Source organism: Rhea americana, unplaced genomic scaffold (genome assembly GCF_003343005.1).
Source record: "Rhea americana isolate MKP2758 unplaced genomic scaffold, rheAme1 scaffold_164, whole genome shotgun sequence".
Lineage (NCBI taxonomy): Eukaryota > Metazoa > Chordata > Aves > Rheiformes > Rheidae > Rhea > Rhea americana.
The window spans coordinates 233,127-244,569 of NW_028185750.1; the positions used below are offsets into that span (position 1 = coordinate 233,127).

Consider the following 11,443-nt stretch of genomic DNA (forward strand, 5'->3'; position numbering starts at 1 on the left):
ACCCGCTGCCCGCCCCCCGCCCGCCGCCGCCACCAAAGGGGCGCGCGGAGAGCGCTCCCCGCCGCCCGGCCCGCCTTACCCCGCTCGCCGCCGGCCCCGGCGCAGTCCCCGGCCCCGTCCTGGCTCCGTGGCCCCGGCCAGCTCCTCCGGCTCCGCAGCGGCGAGCGGGGCTGCGGCACGTGACAGCGCCCGGCGCCCCCATAGGCTGGGGCTGCCGGGCAACGTGAGCCCGCCCCCTCCCTGCACCTGAGAGGGAGCCTTACGCCAACTGCGTAGGGAGATGCCGGGCCGCTGCGCCAATTCCGGAGCGGCGCGGAACCGGCTGTTTCCTCCCTCCTCGCGGCAGGCCAACGCAGCCTTACGGAATTGACGTAAAGCTTCTCGGCTCTGCCTGACAGATTTCCTACCTGGGGTCACGACGCCTCGCGTAAACTGCGCGGTCCCACCCGCGCGAGAGGGCTTCCTGCAGTTGAGAGAGCGCCTACCTCCGCGTGGGTTAAGAGGCCAAGCCCCTACCTATGAACGTCACTTACGTAAAGCCCCTCGCAGAGGTTAGTCTGCCTTACGGATTCTCCGTAATGTCGTCACGCGGGCGCTGCACCTGAGAGGGCTTGCTTTGCGCAAATGCCGTAGCCGCCAGCGTAGGTGCCAGCGTGCCGGGCGCAGAGTACGCGAGCGGCGCGGCAGGGTGCGGGCCCGGCGGCGCGGCGAGAGGCAGGTGTGTGTGTGTGTGCGTGTGGTGGTGGTGCGGGGGGGGGAGGCTCGCTGCCGCGCCGCCTTCCCTCAGCGGAGGCGGCAGCCGCCGCCCGCCCTGCCCCCCCCCCCCGGCCGAGGCGCCCCTGAGGGGCCCGGGCCTGGGGTGCGACCCCACTCGCAGGGGCCCCGGGCCGCCGCTCTCAGCACTCAGCACAGACAGACACGTCGCCACCGGGCCCTGCCCTCCCCGGGGGCCGCCACAGGGCCGCGGGGGGGAGGACGGGGCTGGGGACGGGGCTCTGCCGCCGCTGCCCGCGGGGCGCGCGCACCCTGCTGCAGCCCCGCGTCGAGGTACAGAGCAGGGCGTCAGCGAGCGGTTACCTAGGAGCAGCATTTCCGGGTGGATAGTTGGCTTCTTCCACGTGGATTCCTCAGCGGCTGTGTGAAACGCGGTGAAATCCAGGCTTGTCTGCGGTGTCGTTAGGCCGTCGGGGCTTCGCCAGCAGTGCGGGGCTCAGCGAGCTCCGTTTTTCTCGCACAGAAATCGAGACAAAGCCTCGTGTTCTTGGGCTCCGCTTAGCTTTCAGCCGCCCGGCGGTAATGCTCCCTAATCCCAGGCATCTGACTGTTCTGGAGCCGCATCTGCCGTGGGCACTGCTGCGAGGCGGGAGAGAGAGCCCGGGGTAATGCTGTTCTCAGAACTCTGCTGGGAAGTGCAGGCATGCCGAAACCTTTTAAGTATGGGGGGGGAGGGTTGAGTCTGTCTATTTATTTATTTAATTTATATATCTATTCTATAGAACCTTTATGATTTTTGCCTCAACATCCAGTGGCCAATATTCTGAGATTTGAGTGACTCGTTTGAGGGTATTTGACTTACAACTTGTGTAAAAATAAGATTTCCCCTCCCCCCTTAAGACTTGATACGCAAGGATCAATGTAAGTGATTAAGCCTCGCAGAGCTGGTTGCMTGACTGCTTCAAAATTTCTGCCAAATTCTCTAGTTTAAGGCCCTTTTCAAACTCAGCTCTCAGCGTATCAATCCATGGCCATCTCTTATGCCATAAGAGATGGCAATCTCTTATAGCTGTTCACACTTTAAAAAATAACTTTATATAAGCTGTAAAGATGAGACAATTGACTGGGGAGCTCCATGCCAAAATAATCAGTGCACATTATGTTGGGCTAAGGGGGACTGTGAGGGAACTTTGGCATAAAGCAATAGGACCGGGAGATCTGCAGTGCTGAAGTAAAGCAGTAACTTTCATTCAAAAGAGCAATTTGCAATGTTTAGAGTGGAACCAAAAAAACACATGTGCATGTGTTTTGTGTAATGAGAGGTCCRGCTTGTTCAGATTGAACGGCTTGCAGTTTGTATGCTTTTTTACAAGGCTATGGCTAAAATGTGACTGTAGTTCTGAACTGTCACATAAAGSTCTACTTTTATAACAAACTTATGCTCATGATGTTTAAGGAGGGATGTCAAAAATGGATTAAAAGGAGAAATGAGTCTAAGAAATCTAAATTATTTCTGTCAAATGCAGAATCAAGATTTTTCAAAACAGTGRAGAGCTTACCTCATGTCTGTGCGTTCCCTTAAAAATATAGCCCCTTTTTTTTTTTGAGACGGGACAAGAAAATACTTGCTGGAGAATCAAGGACTGGTCCAAGGGCATAGTGTGAAGAGAGAACATTTGAAGGGGGGATTGATTATAGCAAATAAAGATGTAATAGAAATGTGGCCCAGAGGAGAGCTGCTGGAGGAGATAGTGGAATGGGAAGGGGCAACTGGCAACTGTGAAAGAGTAGTGGCTATGCAGTRGAGCTGGAAATGTAGCAGGGAGGGAAAAAAAAAAGTCTGCAGCAGACAGCATCTCAGACAATGAAGCTTTTGCAGAGGCAGAAGAAAGGTGTTCTCAGCTGAGGTCTGGGCTATATGTTTTATGAAATCTTACCTTTTTCTGTTGAATTTTCCCTTGGGCTAATAATTTACCAAGGGCAAAAACACAGCGGAAAGGGGATTGATGGATTAGTTTAGAATATAGGGGAATGGAAAAGCTTTGGTGGTACAGTACAAGGATATAAATTTAACAAGAACATCTGAGGTTTGAAAAAGTTAATGTCTATCTTTAGACTTTATGGAATAAAAAGGAGGAAATTTGAATTTATACTCAATAAGTGGTGGGGACTTGAATTGTGAAATTGGAATTATAGTTGCTTTGATACAGGCTAAAAGTAATTAGCTGCAATTATGCTCTTTTTTAGGACAAAATACTAGCATAGAAAGATTAATGTATAAAATATATCATGGAAATAATGTATATTTCGCAGCAAATTTTTTAGGTAGAACTGTTTATGACCTTGTCCTGTATTCTTGAATCTTCTCAGCATGGCCTAGACAACTGAGGAAATCGCAGAGACTTCAAAGAAGCAGAAACTAAATCAGGTGACACACTTTGCCTGAGGTAATGCACTCAACAAGTAGCATAGTTTGGATTAGAATTCCAAGCCCTTGCTCAGTGCAGAAGGCTGTCCTCTAAGTATAAACGTTGTCAGGAGCACAAGCAAGTATGAATGGTGGGAGTAGCTTTCAAAATGTAAAGTATACGTTGTTACCATGTAATCTGGGTTTGTTCTGGAAAGACATTGATGATTTATCTAAATAAATATCTCTGTAAACCTAAACTTTCTAGGAAAGGCGAGTTTGGAARGGAAAGTCATAGTTAACTTCTGAATGCTGCTTAGTGTTTTTTTTTCTGCCTCTTTCTGTCTCCTGACTGGTCAGTTTCTCTGAGTTAGGCTGATCTATTTTTAAGTACTATGTAGGTCTTATACTGTGACATGTGCATAACAGGGACCTTACCAATTTTATGAGGACAGTAATGTAAGACATTAGTACTAAGAAAACTTGTGCTAAGTGACTGAAGTCTTCTGAAACTATTTCACTGACTTTTACTGAGATAGCAAAGATTGTTTGGGGGGGGGGAGGGGAACAACTAATAAGTCTGTACCTGAAATGATTCTGCCACTTGGAGATCTCATACGTGATTATGCCATATCCTGTACATCTGATTTAATAAAATAAAATAAAAAACTGACAGCTAACATTAAGTGAAAAACAGCCACAAGGCAGGAGCTCGTGTATATGGCCAACATACAAAAGGAGTTTGCATGTGTACCAGAAAACACCCCAGAAAAACAGAGGAACTCCTTACAGTAAAAAGTTATTGATAATCACTGGTATTATGCTTGGGAGCAATGAACCAGGTACTGAAATCTGCAGTGAGGCAGCCCCACAGGACAGCATGCTGGGATGATATAGCAGCAGCCACAAATACTACAGTGAGGACTAAATAGCTATTAGCTATAATAAAGGCGAAGTCCTAAGTGAGCAGAGATAAAATGTAAGCTATCAAATTTCAAGTGTTTAGTATTGTTTACAGACAAATGGGAATGTTCATGTAGTGCTATAGGGAAGAGGTATTTTCCTCCTGTTTTAACTCAAAAAAGAAATCTCTGTTTGAGAAGTAGCCATTGTACAGTGACCCAGTTCTTTACAGGTTTCAAATTCTGCCTTTAGACATATGTACTAAAGTTAATGGGATTTGTGCGAAGCTATCTGAGGACATGAGGACAGACTTTGAATARGAGCACTTAAAAAAAAACACTGAATAAGACATGTATTTATGTATTTTACAAATCTTCCCAAAAGAACTGTATTCAAATGTGAATTTAGTCTCGTAGTGTTTGTGAGAACTCGAAAATAACAAAAATTCAGAGAATTTGAGAAGGAATTTGACTTTACAATACCAGAAGATAACTTTACACCTTTTTAATCTAGGCCCTATAAAAATAATGTTATGTGCTTTAATTTCAGTGGGACAGATCACATTTAATGTGATTGTTTGATTGCTTTGAAGTTTGACAAGCACTTGAGTACTTTCCACAATGGAAGCTTGGATTTAGAGGGGTGATAAGCTAAGATGATGATTTGCAAATGCAAAATACTTTGAAGAAAATCTTGAAGTATGAGATCCCAACTCATCTTTAACGACAAGGGTGACGCTGGAAACAATTCCATGCCTCCTCTCCCCCTCCTCCCCCCNAAATGTACAGAGCCACTCTTCTAGCTTGCTACATTTGCTTGTTTGGTTATTTTTAACTTTGGAGAAAATTCCCTAGCAAAGTAGGGAGGTAGAATGCCAAAGGATATAAGAAAAAAAGTGGAAAGTCCTGATGTCATCTGGCTTCTGTGGAAAAAAGCATAAGTGCAGAAGGTGAAATTTAATGAGTTTATATATAAGTAGCATAAAAATAGATGGAGAGGGGATTGAAGCTGCATTCAGCAAAGGTAAATGAATACAAAAAATCCTTTAACTTTACAGGGTGATTGTGCAAGTATTAAAACCCAGAGGCACTAAAATATGTCTGCAAAACTGCATTTAAATCAAAGGCCAAATATCTGAGTAGTCAATTGCAAGGAGTGGGTTGGGAGTACTGGGAACTGGGAGGAGGGAAGTCAACAGCGAAAACTTGCCAAGTTTAGATTGAGTTTTTCTGCAGGATGTTTTTCTGCAGGATGTGGAGAGAGGAGTCAGGGTGACGAATGAAAAACATACAGATTGTATCAGTCCTAGAACAGTCTTTACAAGGGTTGATAAGCATTGCTTGTGGTAGGTGTAACTATGTATGGCCATGTATGGCTATTCATCTTCTGAAGGCATATCCAAGCAACTCTTCTCACACACTGTTTGTGCTGGGACTTATGTGACTTAAGTGTGGGTTCTCACCACAGTGCTAGGGATGTGAATATCACTAGATTTTACTTTAGCATGGGCTCTGACGTATCTATTTTCTAGTGACAATACTGCAAAAGTTGATTAGGTGGACTTATGTTTTGGTAGTTCTCAAAAGCCATCTCAGATTTTCTTGAGCATCCCACTTTATTCCTAGGTGTCAGAATCTACCTTCTGGTTTGTATATACCTGATCCCAGCTTCATTACATTTTGCCTTCATTTTTGTTTGTCCTGCAGCTACTAGCTGGTTTATCTGTGGCATGATGTAACAAGAGCTTTATTCGGAAAAAAGTTTTTAAAATCTATAATTGTTTTAAAAACCAGCTTGGTTAGACAGAAAGGGGTGAGTGTCAAGCAGGTGATTCTCTAAGGTAGAGGGTGCTTAATCTAGAATCTGTGCAGCAAAACAAAATATGGCAGGCCCAAGTCTGGCAGTTCTCTGCATGCCCTTTTCAGTACTAAGCGTTTCACAGGATGCTTACTAATATCTTTAATATTAGTTGTGATTGTTTGTCTTTAGACTGGAAGTAAAGGAAATTAAATGGTATTGGGGGAAACTTAGGCACTAAAAGAGGAGGAATCACACCGTGAAATGCACTACAGTGCTCTTCAGGTCCCAGAGCAGGCTCTGTGGGGTAACATTCCAGAGATCTATCTAGTGCTAGAGATGAGGATCAGCCTGAAAAGCAAGCACAACTGGAACCCGGTAAGTGGGAGAAACTTTCAGATTATGACTAAAGCAATTATTAGAGATTCTACTACATCAATTAAGGTGGATTTAGCTTCAACATTTTTCTTTTTTTGTGGACAGAAACTCCTCGATCTTGCTGTTCACATCATGTGTCGCACAGGAATATGAGGTGACTGCTGGCTGTTACAGGGCATCTCTGCCTGTACAATCTGTACAGGGAACGTGACAGGGAAGATTCTACACTAGTGCTGTAGCTGAATGTGTAGGGTTGGCGGGATCTTGTATAGGATTTGATGGCATTAAGGTCCAAAGATCGACTGTTGGTCTGCAACTCTCTTCTCTCTATATCTATAGAGATATTAATCCATTCTCTACATCTAAAGAAGCCTTGAGTATATGAACAGACATCCAAAGTATGACCAGCTTTCAGAGAGGTGTCCATGCCTTTCAGTCATAGTATGTTATAATGTACATTTGAGATTTGTTCCAGCAATGCCTTTTTCCTCACAATGATTTAGGTAATGTGGTTAGCACTCTAAATATTACTCAGGTTGGAGACATAATGAAGCAAACTAGAAATCAGCTGTTTATTCCAACATATGAATAGGATCTGGTGTGTGTATATATATGATGAAGATTTTCRTGTGTATCTGTGACAAGTAGACAAATATTTCCAGAAATATTTATGTCCTTACTAGAAGAATAATTATATAGTTATAGCGGTTATTATTTTAGGGAAGTGTGTGACTAGGCCAGATAATGGAAGATGCAAGTTTAATGTAGGTCCTTAAGTTGATACATTCTTCCCCTCCCCYCGCCCCTATATGAAGTTTAGGGTTGAAAACCTGCCATCATTCTAAAGTAGAAACAGCTTGGGTGGCCTTTTTATCACTAATAGACRGTATAACTGGACAGGACTGTGATTCCACTGAAAAGAAGTCTTGTCATAGAAAAGGTTTTCCAGGTCAAGATTAAAAGCAAAATTTCTCTCATCACATGAGCCTTTGTACTGCAGTTTTATTATTCTAAATGCTTTTGGCTCATCTTTAACGTTTATGCTGCTATCAAAAATAAACCCAGCTTCTATCTCTGCGGGTGGTGTATTTAACATCAACARTGAATAGGCTTTTTCATTCTTAAATGTTAATTTTCTTTCTGTTTTCAATCTGTTTCTAGTACAAAAAGTTTTTGTTTTCAGTGATGGGTTTTTTCTTTTGTTTTTTAATTGCATGTTTTTTTCCTTCACATATCCCCTTTTGTCTGTAGCAGTCTGTGCTTTTTTTGATAAAAGCAGTAGCAGAGTGTCCATCAGTGACCCTGAAGCTTAGAACTTGAGTCAGTTTGTGTGGGGGCAGTTGGAAATACAGTCAGAATTAAAAAAAAAAAAAAAAAAGCTTTTGCCAAGATTCATTTTCATTAACAGAAAGTGGAAAACTGCTAGGAATAGTAATAACTGTTGGATAACAATAATGAGGTTTAAACTATGGTCAGAAATCTGGTCTAAAAATATAGCTATAATGAGAATTTTGGTAGCAATGCAGTAGTTTTCTGGCTTTTAATAAAAATCTTGTGTGACAAAGTACTGCAAGCAAAATTCTGTGGCATTTGGAAAATGTTCACAAGCTGGACATAGACGTGAAATCCYGACCTTGTTGAAGTTGGTGTGAGTGTTTCCTGAATGTGATGGTAAACCAACTCCAGTAGCTCAACACACGAGGGTGGAGCAGTGTTTGTTCTGATGCTTATTTGTCTCCAGGTAAGTGAAAGTCTAGCGTAAACTGATGTGGTCTAGTGCACTTAAACCCTAGATCTGACAAATGTATTTTAACAAATCCCTCTTTATCCAGCATTACAGAAGACAATTCTTTGAATCTGTTTCATCTTTTTATCAATCTTGTGCTGAGTTTCTTGCATTGCATAGAYTAGCAATAACTTCTCAGTATTTGAGACTCTTTATGCCTTGTGGCTAGTATGTTGCTGCTTAACTAACTGATACTGACATAGAAGGTGATAAATGGGGAACCGATCTGCAACAGATACCGGTAGTATTCCGACCATTACACATGTACCTCAAAATTTCATGGATTTTGATTGATACACCAGGAGGTTCAACATGGGATATGCAGCAGCTGGAGGCACCAGTAAGACTTTATTAGCAAATAAGCAGTGTGTGCTGCTGGAAAATTGTGGAAGATTTGGATGGCTGTATCATGGGAAGTATGTAGGCTGAACCACCTACCAAGTTTGAACTGTGTCAGGTGCAGGGAGAATACATTTCTTCTTTAAGGAAAAATTGAACCCAATCTGAAAAAGTGGTCCCCTGGGCAACCCAAAGTGTTTGATAGAATAGCTCCCACCATGGTGGCCGTACATCAGGAAAGAAACTCACAAGGTTTACCTGCCCAAGTACAAGCTCAAAATAGCCAGGCTAGGTAGGTAGTTTCAGGAGAGTGTAATTGGCTGTAATTTAGAGCATCTTCCAACCAGATATGGGAAGGGTAGTAGCAAGCTTTATTCCCATGACCAATTTTGAGGGAGCAGGAGCCTTTCCAAATGTGGCAGTAGAGCCATTGTGTAAGATGTAGTGATCAGTAGGAGTCTAGGGAGCTGCAGGTTGGAGGCCTCCTTGAGAAGATAAAGAGTTTTAAAGGAAGACCATAAGCAGTCTTTATAATGGAGGGGGGGCCTTTCCCCCTCCCCTCACTTTTTCCTGCCTGGTATGGGTGATTCTCAGTACTTCTGCCTCTTAGGCCTTTTCTGTGGTGTGCAGACTTTCTATCATTTAACTCAACAGATACATATAAAAAGTGTATTAAATGCAGATGTTTGGATAGCTGTGACTTTTTATTTATGCCACTTGCTATTTGATGACCTAAAAGATTTAGCTTTTCTAATTACTTATTTAAGGACTATTGATCTCTCAGGTTTCTTCTAGGAGGCCTTACGGAGTAGTATGTCACACAAACAACATTACAGTTGCTTGCAAATTAAGGTAAGCAGAGAGACTGCTGTAACATTGTAGTAATCAGGCAGGTGACTTAGTTTAAGTTCTGTGGGAAATATTTATATACTGATTTAAATACTAAACAGCTGGAATTCATGTAGGACTGAGAATACAGCTGTATATCAGTCAGCAGTTGAATCTTAGTGGAATGCCCCACAACTATGTTCTAAAGCCGTTCAGTGGTTAGGGCCTGTGTGAGGGACCTCAGAGGTCTGAGTCGTTGTTCTTTGCCTTCTATTTGTGGAATGCTACTATAGTCAAAGGAGGAGGAGGAAGCAAAGTGCGAAATTTAGTATGTAGGTGTTGTAGCATTGAGATTTAAATTGTGATTGTCATGTTGGTTGTATCGTTATGCTATAAATTGTTTCCTAATAAATTTTCCAGGATAACATAGTATATTGGAAATGCTATTTAAAATGAAAGAAAACTAATATATATGAGGACAGTGTGGGGGATASAGATTGCTGCTTCTCTGAAGGCATCAGGAAGGAAGCACACAACCAACACTGGTAGTTTGTATGGTAGTTTGGGCATGCAAGTGGAAGTTAGAGTACTAGCACTGTTCTCCTACTTTGTCACACACAAATAAAATCAGCTAATTCTTCTGGATTTTGATTCACCCTTTCTATGAAATGGGGCTATAGGTGATCTGCTGAGGTTTTATGCAGCTTGCTTAAAGATCCTTGCTGTACCTCTTTTAGTAAAAGATTACAAACCAGTCCCTATAACCATTAGAGAGGACTAATGATCTATTTGGTTCAGGATTTCAGTACTGCTGGAGCAAACTACTTTTTAAGGAATTCCATCCTCTTCGGGGCATTTTCCTTTCAAGTTTCATATTTTACTGAGATAAAACACCTAGTTGGAAATATTAGCTGTTTCGGTCATGCTTAAATATGACTGCCAGTGTTTCTGCTCCTTTGCCAATAAAAACCCAGGAAGYTTCTCTAAGATTCAGCAAAGGTTTTATCTAATTTCTTCTCACRTATTCACAGTTAACATTTACAGGCAAACTTTTCCTAGCAGTTTGATAAAGGATAACATGGGATCTGTGAAGAACAAGCAGTATTTTTAATGAATAACTTCCTGTGGGGCATGTCAATCACAAGAGCACTAACAAGGGGTCTCGTAACTGATATGTTTGAAACCAGCATGGTGTATTTTGCTGTGTACATCGTTTAGTGTAGTAAGGTTTCATCCTATGCAAAATGAAACTTTTAAATTACTGAAAAATTTTAAATGTGRAAGGCAAAGGAAAAAGACTTTCCAGTTTCCCTTCAGCTCTGCTGCATTTTGCATCTTGCAGTTACTAACCAACCTGCATATCGGTGCTCCCACAGGATAACAATCTTCCAGGCTTATGCTGCTTGTACCCTGAAGCACAGCTGCTCTTCCCTAGGGACAGGCAGAATGCAGTCAACGCTACTTCTCTATTCTACACTCACTAATTGATCTCTGGCTTGGTGACTTCCAGCAAGGTCACACAATTGGCAGCCACAAAAACTGTCCTTTGTAAAATTTAAAGGGAAAGAGCAGAAGTATCCAGCGTTGGTTATGTTGTTATTATTGCTATTTTGTTATTTTATTTTTATTTAAAAATATGCTTATTTATAGGATCTTTCATTTTATTTGTACAATAGCATAAACTTGGAAAGAACTGATGTAAGAAGTTTATCCATCTTAACCCGTTCTTTTCAGTTTTTTAGTAATGCCCTATTCTGAAAACTGTTCTGTTCTCTTTGTGTGATGCTACTTTTTTCTTCATTCTAACAGGACAGCAGCATTCTAATTATAGTTCAGATCCTGTAAAGGTAGAATGATTTCCAAGCAAGTGTAATTTGATCTTTTCAAAGTTCTTTCTTTGCAGATGACTTGTCACCATGCTGGCCTTGAAAGGCACCCGGGTGTGTTTTTGTGAAAGGCGTGAAAACATACATTCTGCCTTTTCAGAACTGGCTCTCTAACTCAGGCACTTATTATTTGAAAGTTGATGAAAATTTGGGTTTGAAAAAAATGTATATATAAATTGCCAGTCTCCAAATGTCATAGTCTGTATTGCTCATTAAACACTATGCAAATAGTGTTCACACTCTTCRTCGTTGTTACAGTAATGCCCTTTTTATAGTGCTCTGAATGCTGGTGGCTGTGCTCAGCAGGCAGCATTACAATGAGCATAGCTTGTGGTCCAGAGCCACATGCCGTCTGTTATGCTTTTCTGGTTGAGCCATTGTAAGGATATTTACATGCTGCCTTTT

At 42.3% G+C, this 11,443-nt stretch overlaps 2 protein-coding genes across 7 annotated transcripts in view; one reads left to right on the forward strand and one right to left on the reverse strand.

The window, feature by feature from the left end:
- Positions 1 to 1,225, reverse strand: part of STRBP (spermatid perinuclear RNA binding protein) — a 68,373-nt gene extending 67,148 nt beyond the window's left edge. For 5 of the 6 annotated variants that reach the window (XM_085300449.1, XM_085300447.1, XM_085300451.1 and 2 more), the window contains exon 1: positions 80 to 168. The gene's annotated coding sequence lies outside the window, so the exon portion shown is untranslated. Of the gene's footprint in view, positions 1 to 79; positions 169 to 1,077 lie in introns of those variants that run through there. The other variant, XM_085300452.1, reaches the window with a different exon arrangement.
- Positions 696 to 11,443, forward strand: part of CRB2 (crumbs cell polarity complex component 2) — a 79,267-nt gene continuing 68,519 nt past the window's right edge. Inside the window, exon 1 of the mRNA XM_085300444.1 lies at positions 696 to 718. The gene's annotated coding sequence lies outside the window, so the exon portion shown is untranslated. The remainder of the gene's footprint in view (positions 719 to 11,443) is intronic.